At 39.0% G+C, this 12,174-nt stretch overlaps 1 protein-coding gene across 6 annotated transcripts in view; it reads left to right on the top strand.

The window, feature by feature from the left end:
• The first annotated feature begins 538 nt into the window (after window positions 1-538).
• Window positions 539-12,174, top strand: part of phactr4b (phosphatase and actin regulator 4b) — a 38,703-nt gene continuing 27,067 nt past the window's right edge. For 4 of the 6 annotated variants that reach the window (XM_028470461.1, XM_028470457.1, XM_028470460.1 and 1 more), the window contains exon 1: window positions 539-793. The gene's annotated coding sequence lies outside the window, so the exon portion shown is untranslated. Of the gene's footprint in view, window positions 794-7,162; window positions 7,379-8,838; window positions 8,967-12,174 lie in introns of those variants that run through there. The other 2 variants (XM_028470458.1, XM_028470459.1) reach the window with 2 other exon arrangements.

Genomic DNA, 12,174 nt, shown 5'->3' on the forward strand with positions numbered 1-12,174 from the left:
CATTTAAATAATAATGTAAACGTGTATACCGCTGTATATTATAATAATAAGAAGAATAATAACATTATTATTATTATTATTATTTATTAATAATAATAATAATAATAATAATAATAATAATGCATTGGATTTTATATAGTGTTTTTCATTGACTCTCATCGTGCTTTACATTGCACTGCAGTATTATTTCACTCAACACACAGTGGTCAGTGGTGGTAAGCTACTAATGTAGCCACAGCTACCCTTGGGCAAGCTGGCGGAAGCAAGGCTGCCTCAGGGCAGTTATGGCTACAATTGTTATTTATTTATTTATTTATATCATTCAGTGTGTGTGTGTGTGTGTGTGTGTGTGTGTGTGTGTGTGTGTGTGCGCGTGTGTGTGTGCAAGTACAAAGATAAAGCATTAAAAAATATACTGAATGATATAAGTAAATTAAATAAATAAATAAACTCGATGGGAAGCTGAGCCATACACCGTTATGTGCTTCCCATACCCCAACTATGATGCATGCTGGGTAGTGGAGTCCTCAAACAAAAGGAGGATCCTCGTGTGTAGCATCCACCGAGCCCCTGCAGCTTCCGCCGGGAACTACCAGTTCCAAGATGCCCAGCTCGAAATGGTTTCCGGTAAACGGTTTAGGCTGGTGGGCGCTGGGAGAGAGGGAAGTGTGAGGTGAGGCTCACGGTAATATTACGTACGGCCAGAGACTGGACTAACGGGAGGCTGACAGACACGGACCGTGTGTGTGTATGTGCTGAGTCTGACCCCGGGAGAGAGCGGACACTAGCCGCGGTGAGTGAGGACAGCTCGGCTCTTTCACAACACAATGCCTGCAAGTTGTGCTCCAACTTGGGACCAAAAAAATATATATCCGCAAATTCAAGTGTGTGTGTTGTGTGTGTGTGTGTGTGTGTGTGTGTGTGTGTGTGTGTGTGTGTGTGTGTGTGTGTGTGTGTGTGTGTGTGTGTGTGTGTGTGTGTGCAGAACTCCTTTGTTGGAGGAACTGTGTTTATACTGAAACATTCTGCTGCTGATGATGATTCTCCGCCCAAAACTCCGCGGTTTAGTGATGCTCAACAACAAAGGATGCAGCGTGATCGACAGGCTGTGTGTGTGTGTGTGTGTGTGTGTGTGTGTGTGTGTGTGTGTGTGTGTGTGTGTGTGTGTGTGTGTGTGTGTGTGTTGCACACCTCGACCCCATGGATGCTGCACAGCGCAGCCTCAGCATGTTGATCATGTATATTATATACAGGCTGTTGGTGTTGGTGTGGAACTAACAAATTAGTCAGATACAGAAATACATAGACACTGAAATAATGTACATAATCACACCTCTTTAAACTGCAAGATTAGTTTAAAGTGAAATATTATAATAAACTGGGACGCACATAACTTTGTTGGTCTGGGGCTCAAGGGAGAATTGTAGTTTACTTTTTAAACACATTTTTTGCTACTCACCTTAAAGGAAGAACAGAATAAAGCAGGAGTTTCAAACTCAAGGCCCACCATAGCTTCCACTTCGGCCCACGGGAGGATTTTGTTTGTATTTTCATAAACTATGTTTTGTCGATCGTGACATGGGATTTTTTATTTTAATTTTAACTTAAAATGAAGAGAAGCAGCATAACAACATACATGTTAAAACCTGAGAATATGAAGCTTTGTAATTAAATGATTGAAAACTAATTGTACAAATATCTGAAAACCAAACGAAATGAAAGCTTTTGAAACACTTCCAACAGTTACTATTTTAAAGCGCTGAATGTTCTTTTATCCAACAGAAAGTCACCATCACCACCACCAACCTCCTCCTGACTGTTTTCCTTTTATTTCCTAAACAGTAGATGTGGATGTACAAGGCCTTTCTCCTCTGATTAGCTGTCTCCTTTGCGTGTATTATAGAGCGCTCTGCAGTGCACATGCATTTCAAAAGATGGACCAGGTTTTGAAGCTGTCTGTAGTCCCTCCCGTCTCCACACCTCAGTTCAGAGCAGACGTCACACTCTACATATTGAACAATCAAAGCTGAAAATCAGAAACTAATCAGCTTCCAATCAGGAGCTGGCTCCTGTATTTCACTATTATCATCCCCAAAACACGCGTAACAACAGTTCATCGGCCATAAATCTTACCTTTTGGTAACATGCACCTGCACACCGCTTTTGTGCTGTCTTGATTATACTTAGGCTTTGAATGTAAACTTTTATCTTTAAATCAAGGTTTTGACATTGAAATCGCAATTAAGACGTCACAGGGTTACCATCAAAAGTGAATAAATGTTTTTTTTGGCCAAATACAGATCTTACACCATGGAAGATTCCATTAAACTTTGGAGGGGATCCAGATCAATATACTGATTCTGGATCAGTTTTAGAAATAGAAAAAGGCAGTGGCTATCCGTACGGTTGCCGTATCATTATACCAACATTCTGTCCATACGCAAAACCCATCATTGGCCACTTAGATTAAACCTAATCCTAAAACGCTACGTATGTGTACTTCAGTAAACGTACCAATAGCTACGGGGGTTGTCCGTATGGCAACCGTACAAATAGACAGTTTCATAGAAAAATCTCTATCTGTCATCATTGGCCAAATTACAACTAGGGGTGGGAACCTCTGGGTACCTCACGATACGATACACCGCTCGCGATAACGATTATCTCACGATATGACGATACTGTGATTATTGATATATTGGTCAGAAATCAATCTACGATAATTTTTGACATGACAAGAAAAAAAAGATTAAGTGAAAAAAATAAAATTTTTATTTTCTCTGAAAGACAATAAATTGAAAAAGTGTCCTATGAGTAGTGACACTATTTTAGTGCAACATTTCTGTAAATAAATGTCAACATACCAATGTAAACAAATAAGTATCTCCAATAGTGCTTTTTGTAAACGAAAAATAGGGTCTTTCTTACCAGTGACACCATTATAGTGCAATATTCCAGTAAACAAAATATTGGTTCCTTCAACAAACGTTTCTGTGAAGACGTATCTGCACATTTTAGTGAAAAATTAGAAAAGGTTTTTGAAAGAAAAAAAAAAATCGACAGCACGAGCATATCGTCACACTACTAATTACAACAACAAAAAATAATAATATCTCAGTTCATCATTGATGGATCTTTATGAAATCTGACTCAGTTACAGTATGTCGGGTTGGTTCCTCAATTACCACTCTGAGTTTCATCCTGTTCGGATCCTGATTGTGCATTGCATTGCGATTATTTTTGAAAAAATGGGGGTGTACATTGGGGAATTGTTTTTTTTCCCATGCCTTTAAAATGTGAATAATCACTGATCCAGGTAACTACCGATATCTGGCAAAGAGAAGATTTGGTTCTTGCCGACGGTTTGATTTCTCTGAGTGCTCTTGTTGGATTAATAAATCTAATAAAATAATAATGTTTGTGCGTCCCACACTCCCACAGTAGTTCCTCCCAGCCGACCATATATTGTGGCGCAACTCTGCTAGAGTTTACATTTGTTTTTTTTTTTTTATTATTATTATTATTTCTTATTCATCAGGTTGCTCTTGCATGTTAAGTAAGAGTAACAAATGATTTGACCCATATATTTATGTAATGCTGATTTGATTTGATTATTATTATTTTTTTAGCACTTTGCCCTTCCCTTTTATTACATCCTCTCAGTGACACACACCACATTATAGTTTACTATTTGGACTAGTAATTGTTTAATGTGTGTAAAATTTGTATACAGTGTTATAAATTGGCTATATAGTTAGTTACTTATTATCTAAATTGATAACTTAACTGCTTACCCTGCACTTCATTACGGTTGCATGTACCCGTGGTTCGGTTTTTACCTCAAACTGTTTTTCCCAAACGTGTCATGTCCCAAGTTAGATTTCAAACAAAGATACAAATAAATATTGCAGAATGCAGGCGTGTCTCACCCGTGGGGGATGCGACACCCACACTTTCATAAAAGCAAAAATTTGTCCCCCTTACTTTTGACACTGGGATTCTTTGTTGAAAACGTATTGGTCCAGTTAGATTGACTGAATGATGATCAAGCCAATCACAGGCAGCCATTGGAACAAAGAGTTAACAGCAGTGAGTCAAGTGTAAGTGAAGTGACAAAACATGACAGGTGGCAAAAATGGTCCCAAAGTGAGCAAAAAAGAGGAAATGGGTGGTATGTAATGGCAAAAGGAAGCTTATATGAGCAAAATGTGGCAAACAATGGTGAAAAAGGAGAAAAATGTGGAACAAAAAGAGGCAAAATGCAGGGGAAAAGGAAACAAGTGTTATTGATTGGGCAAAATGTAGCTTATTTGGATGAGAAATGGCAAAAAATGGTTAAAGAATCGACAAAAAATGGATAAAAGTGTTAAAAAGAACTTGCAAAAATTGACAAAAATAAGAAAAAAGGAATATTTATTGGCAAAAGGAAGCTAAAATGGGAAAAGAGGCAAAAATGGGACTAAGGAAGTTGCAAAATGGGCAAAGAAAAAGGTACCAGCCTGTCATTGCCTGATCTCATTAGATCTCAAAAGCTAAGCAGGTCTGGGCCTGGTTAGTAGTTGGATGGGAAACCACTGAATTCCAGGTGCCACAGTGGGCGACAGTCGCTCCTGTGGTATCTGTCATGTATCCTTGGGCAAGGCACTTCACCCACATTGCCGAGCATGAATGTAGTGTATGAGTGAGTGTTGGTGGTGGTTGGAGGGGCCGATGGCGCACTATGGCAGCCTCGCTTCCGTCAGTCTGCCCCAGGGCAGCTGTGGCTACAATAGTAGCTTACCACCACTAAGTTTATTTGTTTATTAGGGGATCCCCATTAGCTAGTGCCATGGCAACCAGCTAGTCTTCCTGGGGTCCAAATAGCAAACATGCCACAGAAACCATTTACGAATACAAAATTTGATTCAAATGGCAAAAAAATTTGATTAAAATGGCATTACTCAATCACAAAATCATACATATTACAATACATTACATTTGCAAGGATAAAACATAGCTAAACATAGCTAATAATACAAAGCATCTCACAGTATCAAATGGAGTTTTAGATTCTTTTTAAAAGTAAATTTACTGTCAATGCAGCAGAGGCTTGGAGGCAGGTTATTCCAAAGTGACAATGACCTGTAAATAAAAGATCTCTTTAAAGCATTGGTTTTTGGGCAAGGTAAAGCAAGCTGGCCATTACTGGAACCTCTAGTGTTGTGTTCATGAACAGTATTACTAAAAACTATTTGTGTATGTATAGAAACTGGAGATTTACTGCTCATGACTGACTTGAACAGCATAAGTGTATTAAAAGACAACCTATTGGCAACAGTAAGCCATGAGAGGCAGGCATGCATATGGATCACATTAGATCTTAGTGGGCAACCCAGTACTAACAGTGCTGCCCTGTTCTGGACAACCTGGAGCTTCCAGAGTTCACCACTGACAGCAGATGACCACACCGTATGAGCAATAGTCCAGATGACATAAGGCTAAGCTTTGAGCTATTTGACATAAAAGGTGACGAGCCACAAAAGAGCAACATTTCCTCGCAATACCAATTGCTCTTCCCATTTTCAAAACAATATAATTAATGTGGTTACACCAAGACAGAGAGCGGTCCACCATTACGCCAAGGAGTTTAGTACTTTCAACTTGTTGAACTACTGAATTGCACAAGTTTAACTCAAGCTTTGGGCTTTTGGATAACCTGCGCCTTGTACCAAGCACCATGCATTTAGTCTTGGAAATGTTGAGAGCAAGTCTATTACATAAAACCCAGTCATGCACAATTTTTAGTTCTCTGCTCAAGACCTTGTTTAATACATTGCATGACGGTGCAGCATAATACAATGTCGAATCATCTGCATAGAGAACCGTTTTAGCCACTTTTGTAGCCCAAGATAGATCATTTGTAAAGATTGAGAAGAGTAAGGGTCCTAAGCAGCTACCCTGTTGAACTCCACAGTCCAGACCTCTGCTACTGGACAGGCTGCCATTCAAATACACCTTCTGTGATCTGGAGGACAGGTAGCTTTTGATCCACTTTAATGCTGAATAATTAAAACCATAACATTTAAGTTTCTCAACCAGTAAAGAATGGTCAAGAACATCAAAAGCAGCACTAAAATCCAAAAACACAGCACCCACCATCATAGAATTATCAATGACTTTTAGCCAATCATCAGTCATTTGTATCATTGCAGTAGAGGTAGAGTGGGCAGCTCTGAAGGCATGTTGTGAGTTTGATAAAAGCTTGTTAGTAACAAAATAATCCTGAACTTGTGCATACACCAATTTTTCCATGATTTTGCTCAAAACAGGTAGAATACTTATAGGTCTAGAGTTCACCTCGTCAAAAGCACATTTAGTATCCTTAGGTAAAGGAATAACTTCAGCCTCCTTCCAGGTCCTTGGACATAGGCCCAAATGCAAACATTAAAAATGTGACAGATAGGAGATGCTATAACACCAGCAGTCATTCTCAGCCGTTTACTGTCCAGGTTTATCTAGTCCAGCTAATTTACTATAAGGGAGAGATTGGAGCAAGCACTCCACCTCATTCACTTCAACTTGATGAAATATAAATTCACGACTTTTGTCATTCATTATAACATTCTTAATACAGTCATTTGATTTAATATTGTCTGAAGTATACATAGCCTGCCTCAGTTTAGATACTTTACCCACATAATAGTCGTTAAAGTGATTTGCAATATCACCTGGCTTAGTGATAACCAGTGAAAGAAGTGAAAGAATAATGCCTCAATTCTGTAAAGCGCTTAGAGTGTGTATGATAAAACGCTATATAAAATCCAATGCATTATTATTCTTATTATTATAAAAAGGGGTTAAAAAATGTCCCCCCTTTAATTTTTTCTTGGGGAATATTAATTATAATTAAGACATAAAGAGCCACATGTTGAGTATCACTGACTTAATAACAGCTTTATCATGGCTTTAGTAAATTCATTTCATAAACTAAAGTAGGAGTGGACGGTTGCCCTGCCCTTAGAACACCATAACTTTTAAAATTGCTGCTCCACTCCTGGCAGAATATTGGCCAAATAATAAAAACGTGGCAGTGCTGAGATGCATTATGTATCTTTAATCTTCCAGCACACTTTGGACTCGTTGCGCACTGAGCGTCTCTCCGTGTATTAACCGTGCTCTTACTTTGAAGTGTCCGTCAGGAGCCTTCGGTGCTCACTGCCTCCGCTTTGCCTCCACTCTCTCCATCACTCGGTGCTCTGGTGACGGAGTCGTGATGGAGGCGGAGGCAGGTCCAGGACGGACACATGCACAGGACTCCGGTCTCTGCTCCTGCCCGCGGTAACGGCTCCAACTGTGGATGGATTTTACGCGACGAACCGCTGGCTGGTCCTCTCAGCAGGTAACCAGCAGCTGTACGGTCCTTTACTGGAACACTCAGCGCTCCGTTCCCAGTGACTCCCATCATACGGTGGGAACGAGATATGTGGCCTGAGAATGCGTTTTTAATCCTTTATGGCCATTTTAGACACTAATATCACTTAATGGACCAGTGAATTAGTCAGATTACCAGTGCAGGCGTTCACACTTCCCTCTCCTGTGTGTGTGTGTGTGTGTGTGTGTGTGTGTGTGCGCGCGCGCGCGCGTGTGTGTGTTAATATTTGCCTGCACCTTGTGGTCTGATTCTTGGGCTACATCTGCCATGACTTCTTGAAGTTGATTTTTTTTTTTTCTTCTTCTGAGAATATTGCTGCCTCATAGTGTTGTACTTCGTTTCACATCCCATTGAAGCCTCCCCCCTCCCACCACCTCTCCCACTTAATGGGCCATTAAAAGGAAACCACAATAGTTAAGCTGTCATCCAGGTCTGATTGATTTGGTTAGACCACAGATGCTGTGAGATTCCTCCACAGCTCTCTGCTGACTAGAGCTGGATATCATGGCCAATTTCCTGAATCGATTCGATTAATATGGTTTTGAATCATCGATTAATCACGATTTGATTTCAATTCAGCATTGATCTTTCAGATTTTACTTGGATATTATTAAGATGGTTCTTTAACCAACCAAGCTTCTTGTTATGTTTGCACTGAAATGAATGCAGGCGCAGTAGTCGACTTTGCTAACACCAGACGATAGTGCAAGACTGCTGGGGTTTTGGTTAAAAAAATTAAAAAAAAAATGATTTCAGCACCTATGAATTGATTTTGGAAAATGTTAATGAAATTGATTTAAGATCGATTAAATCTATTTTTTCCACTCGGCTCTACTGCTGTCTGTCCTCACTCTACTGTAAAGCAGCAGCAGAGGTGAGGGCTCAGCTTCTATAGCCTGAGTGTGTGTAGGAGGCATGGTCCTCCAGCTGTAGTGCAACCTATAGACAAGTGGAGGAAGACTGAGAACACAGAAGTTTAGTAAAACCATGGGGCGTTCAGTGCTCCTTGTAAAAGTAGGCCACCAGTCCCTGTGGTGAGTGGTGCTTTTTTTGAAGCAGCCTTGGTGATGACGTTCAATCATGTCAGATAAGGAGCCTGTCCATGCTTGGCAGCAGAAGGGTGCAAGAGGAACGATTGGATCAAAGTGACTTTTAGACTCTTTACTTCAGTCATTATTAGGTATGCTTCCTTTTTCCTATTTCCGTCTTATTCTTCTTGTCCTTCTTCTTCGTGCTTTTGCTAAATTTTTTGCCCTGCGTTGTTTGCCTGTGGTGTTTTTCTCCTCAAAGTCTGAGGCTTTTTGTACCCCAAAAAGCACTTGGGTGAGAAGCAAACAGCCATTTAAAGAAGGCTCAACCCATCCAGCTGCTTCCATTTCCGCTCACATCATAATTGAATCAGTTATTGTAGAGTGCGCCTGAGGGTGTGTGCACTCCATGGAAGATTACATGGTCAGGACCTCTAGGCTGTCTGTAAAAACGGATGCTCGCACATACCTGATTGTGTGAAAGGGAAGACGTTTCCACAGATTTTTGGTTTGGTTTGTTTGTGAAGGTAAGTTAGCATCATTTCTCTACCCCATAATGAGGCTGTAAGTCAAAGTTTGTCTTTAATTTGTCTAGTTTGATCTCCTAAAGACTCTGGAGTGTATCTTTAATGAGAGGGCAGATTTTTCACTCTCTTTGGATCCGTTCTCAATGACTGAGAGCATGGATAGAGTTAACAACTCAAAAAGGGAAGTAGGCCAACGTTAGCATCCCTTTTTTTTAATTTGGAAACTGAGCCTGAGAGGAAGAGTGACTGAAACGGTGTTTGATCAAGGATGCATCACTTCAACCCTCCTTTGTGTTTGTGTTGACACTATTACGCAACCATTTATGAAAAACTGTGCTTGATTGCAAGGATAGTGTCTGTATATTATTCCCCTTTAATTTATCTTCACTATTGCAGAGAAGTTTCTGCTCAGTTATTCTCAGTTCTTTAGCTAAGTATAAAACGTATCTTTGACCACGAATACATCTGTGTCATCTCAGCAGTGCATGACATGTGATGATTATCGGTAATGAATCCGAGAGGATTCTGCTTTTGAATGAGGCTCACTTTTCACCCTCAAGGTAAATTAGCAGGAAGAGGAATTAAGAGGGAGAAAAATTGTGGTCGTTACAGTGTTAAAGTCCATTTTTAATTAGTGTTCAATATTGACCCGATGGAGTCTACTGTGTACTCTGCATTTATTTCATCACAACCTTTGCACATTTTTAGAAAGCTATTTACAAAAACCAAATGAAGTAATACCACTTGTAGACATAGGAGGCAGTGTGGTTCACTCTATGATTAGGTTTTGTGACGGGGAACCTTTTAAAGAAAGGTTGTGTGAACTCTTTAGAAACTTGTATCATCTTGATTCTTTATGTTTGTGGCCTTAAACTGTTTTAAAAAAAAAAGAAATATTCGTTAACGTGTTTTATGTTGGCTGGTTTCCATAAACTCCAGACTTCAAACCAGGTTTGGGGTCAATTACATTTTTCAGTTACAATTATGTTTTCAATTACCCGCGTTCAATTACAATTACAATAAAAGTTAATCTTCTTGTTTTAGCTTTCTGTTAGCATTACTTATGATAACGGGTCCTAAATCAGCTGTAAAATACACTAAAAACAAATATCCATTATCGAATTTCTTTCTCATCTATTGGCTACCTTGTAAAGCCTGGTTTGTGCTTGACGGGCGCAGGACGTTGCAAGGTGCGCGAGCCAAAAAGGATGTCACCGCGCACCCCACGCTATAAGCGGGCTGTCGCGTTGCCTTGTCGCGCACCTCCAGTATTTTGAAACTTGTCGCGTGCGGTGCTCAGTCATTTTAAAAAATTGACCCAGTTCAGATTCTTGAGGTGCAGTTTCAAGTGCACAGGGTGCTTTTAGAGTAGGGGTGTGAAAAAAAAATTGATTTCATAATATGTCGCAATTTTTTGGGTGCCGATTTTAAATCGATTCTTTTTTAATTTAAAAAATCAATTTAAAAAAAAAATAAAAAATTCTGATATTTAATCAATATTTTTATGTAATTGTGCAATATTTCAGTGGTGGTTACAATGCTTTCAATATGTTGCAATGGTTATTTGATGCACTTCATTTTATGATGGCAGTGTGTAATGCCTGCAATATTAATGTATGCACAGACATTTTATTTTCATATAATCTGTTCAGATCAGTGTTTAATCTGATACAATAAGTATTATCAGTAACTCAGGGTGATTTATCCTTAATGTTCTCACTTACAGTTGTTACAATGCCGTCATTATGTTGTCATGATTACTTTGAGACTTCTACACAGTAGTTTCAGTGAAAAGAAACTTGTTGCACTTTAGTTTATGATGGCAGTGTGTAACAATTTTTTCAGTGAAAATGTGCAAAAACACTAATAATAAATATGATGTTTTGAAGCAAATAGTTTTGACTCAATTTGTCCTCTGAATGATCAATATCTTCTGATGAACATATACAGCAACTTGATTTTTCATCTCTTCGTTTAATTTTGATATTAACTGGGTAGAATATCGCAATCATATCATATCGTGATACGTATCGTATTACAACATCCTTGCCAATGCTCATCCCTATTTTAGAGGCACTCAAAACACATTCAAAGAACTCCTAAATAGTTACTGTTTGTAACATGATGCTTGTTTTTTTTATTGCTTTCTTTTTTTATTGACTTTGCTTGTTTCTTAGTTTTGTAGTTGTGTGCTGTGCTGTTTGTATTTTATTAAAAAAGAAAGAAAAAAAAAATCAATCGAAACAGTGTACTCAAGTTTGGTGATTCTATTAATCATTTGACCTTCTGAGCAGGACGTTAGTTTAGTTTCAACACCCTCTCCTAATCACTGTGTCCTGCCAGGGAACAAAACCCCTCGATGTCATGAAATAAGTTTTCAGGTCATGTCTCACAGCACGAGCAGCCCGGATCGCTCTTGCTGTTGATAGTCATCCAGCTGGCTGTGCTCTCCATGCAGATGCCTCTTTGCATGGAACCAGCACACAAACCATCTTCTTTTACGAGGGGGCTTTTGTCTGGTCAATAACCATAAACATAGCAATTCCTGCTCCCTCCTGACTTGCTGCTGCCATCCTTGTTGTTTGTTTACTTTTTTCCGCGGGATTTTCTTCTTTAGTACAGAGCTGCACTGCTACTACTCCCTGTAGAATCTTCTCTACCGCCCCCTGTCTTGACTGTGGGTATTGTATCGCGCGGTCCGCAAAAATTTAACCAGTCCTTTAGGCGTCCTAATCAATGAAAATATAGGTATTAATATTTTTGGTGTGGGCGTCTGAGCCTTTATTCTGTCAGTATACCCCTAGATTTTTTTAATGTGGGAAAGCTTGATATGAAATGTATTTTAATAATTGTTAATTACGTATGTGTAGAACTGTAACATGGTTCCCCAGTTTTGCATTAAATTATAAGTGACAATTTTTTGAGTTTTCATGACAATTACAAAGTAAATTATCTGAACTTGATTACAGTTTAATTACGATTAAGACAGAAAAATATTTTAAAATTAACTTTAAAATTATAATTATGCCATAATTGTAATTAATTCTCAATTACGCAATTACAGTTATTATTGACCTCAACCCTGCTTCAAGCTGCCCCAATATGTCTAAGTTGTCTAAGATTTATGCCAATGTAAAGAACATACTCTATGTGTCATGGTGGCTTAGTATGAATGATTATTTGAGCGTCTGCAATCCTTGGCTACTCT

The sequence above is a fragment of the Gouania willdenowi genome, chromosome 16 (genome assembly GCF_900634775.1).
Source record: "Gouania willdenowi chromosome 16, fGouWil2.1, whole genome shotgun sequence".
In the NCBI taxonomy this organism is placed as follows: Eukaryota; Metazoa; Chordata; class Actinopteri; order Blenniiformes; family Gobiesocidae; genus Gouania; species Gouania willdenowi.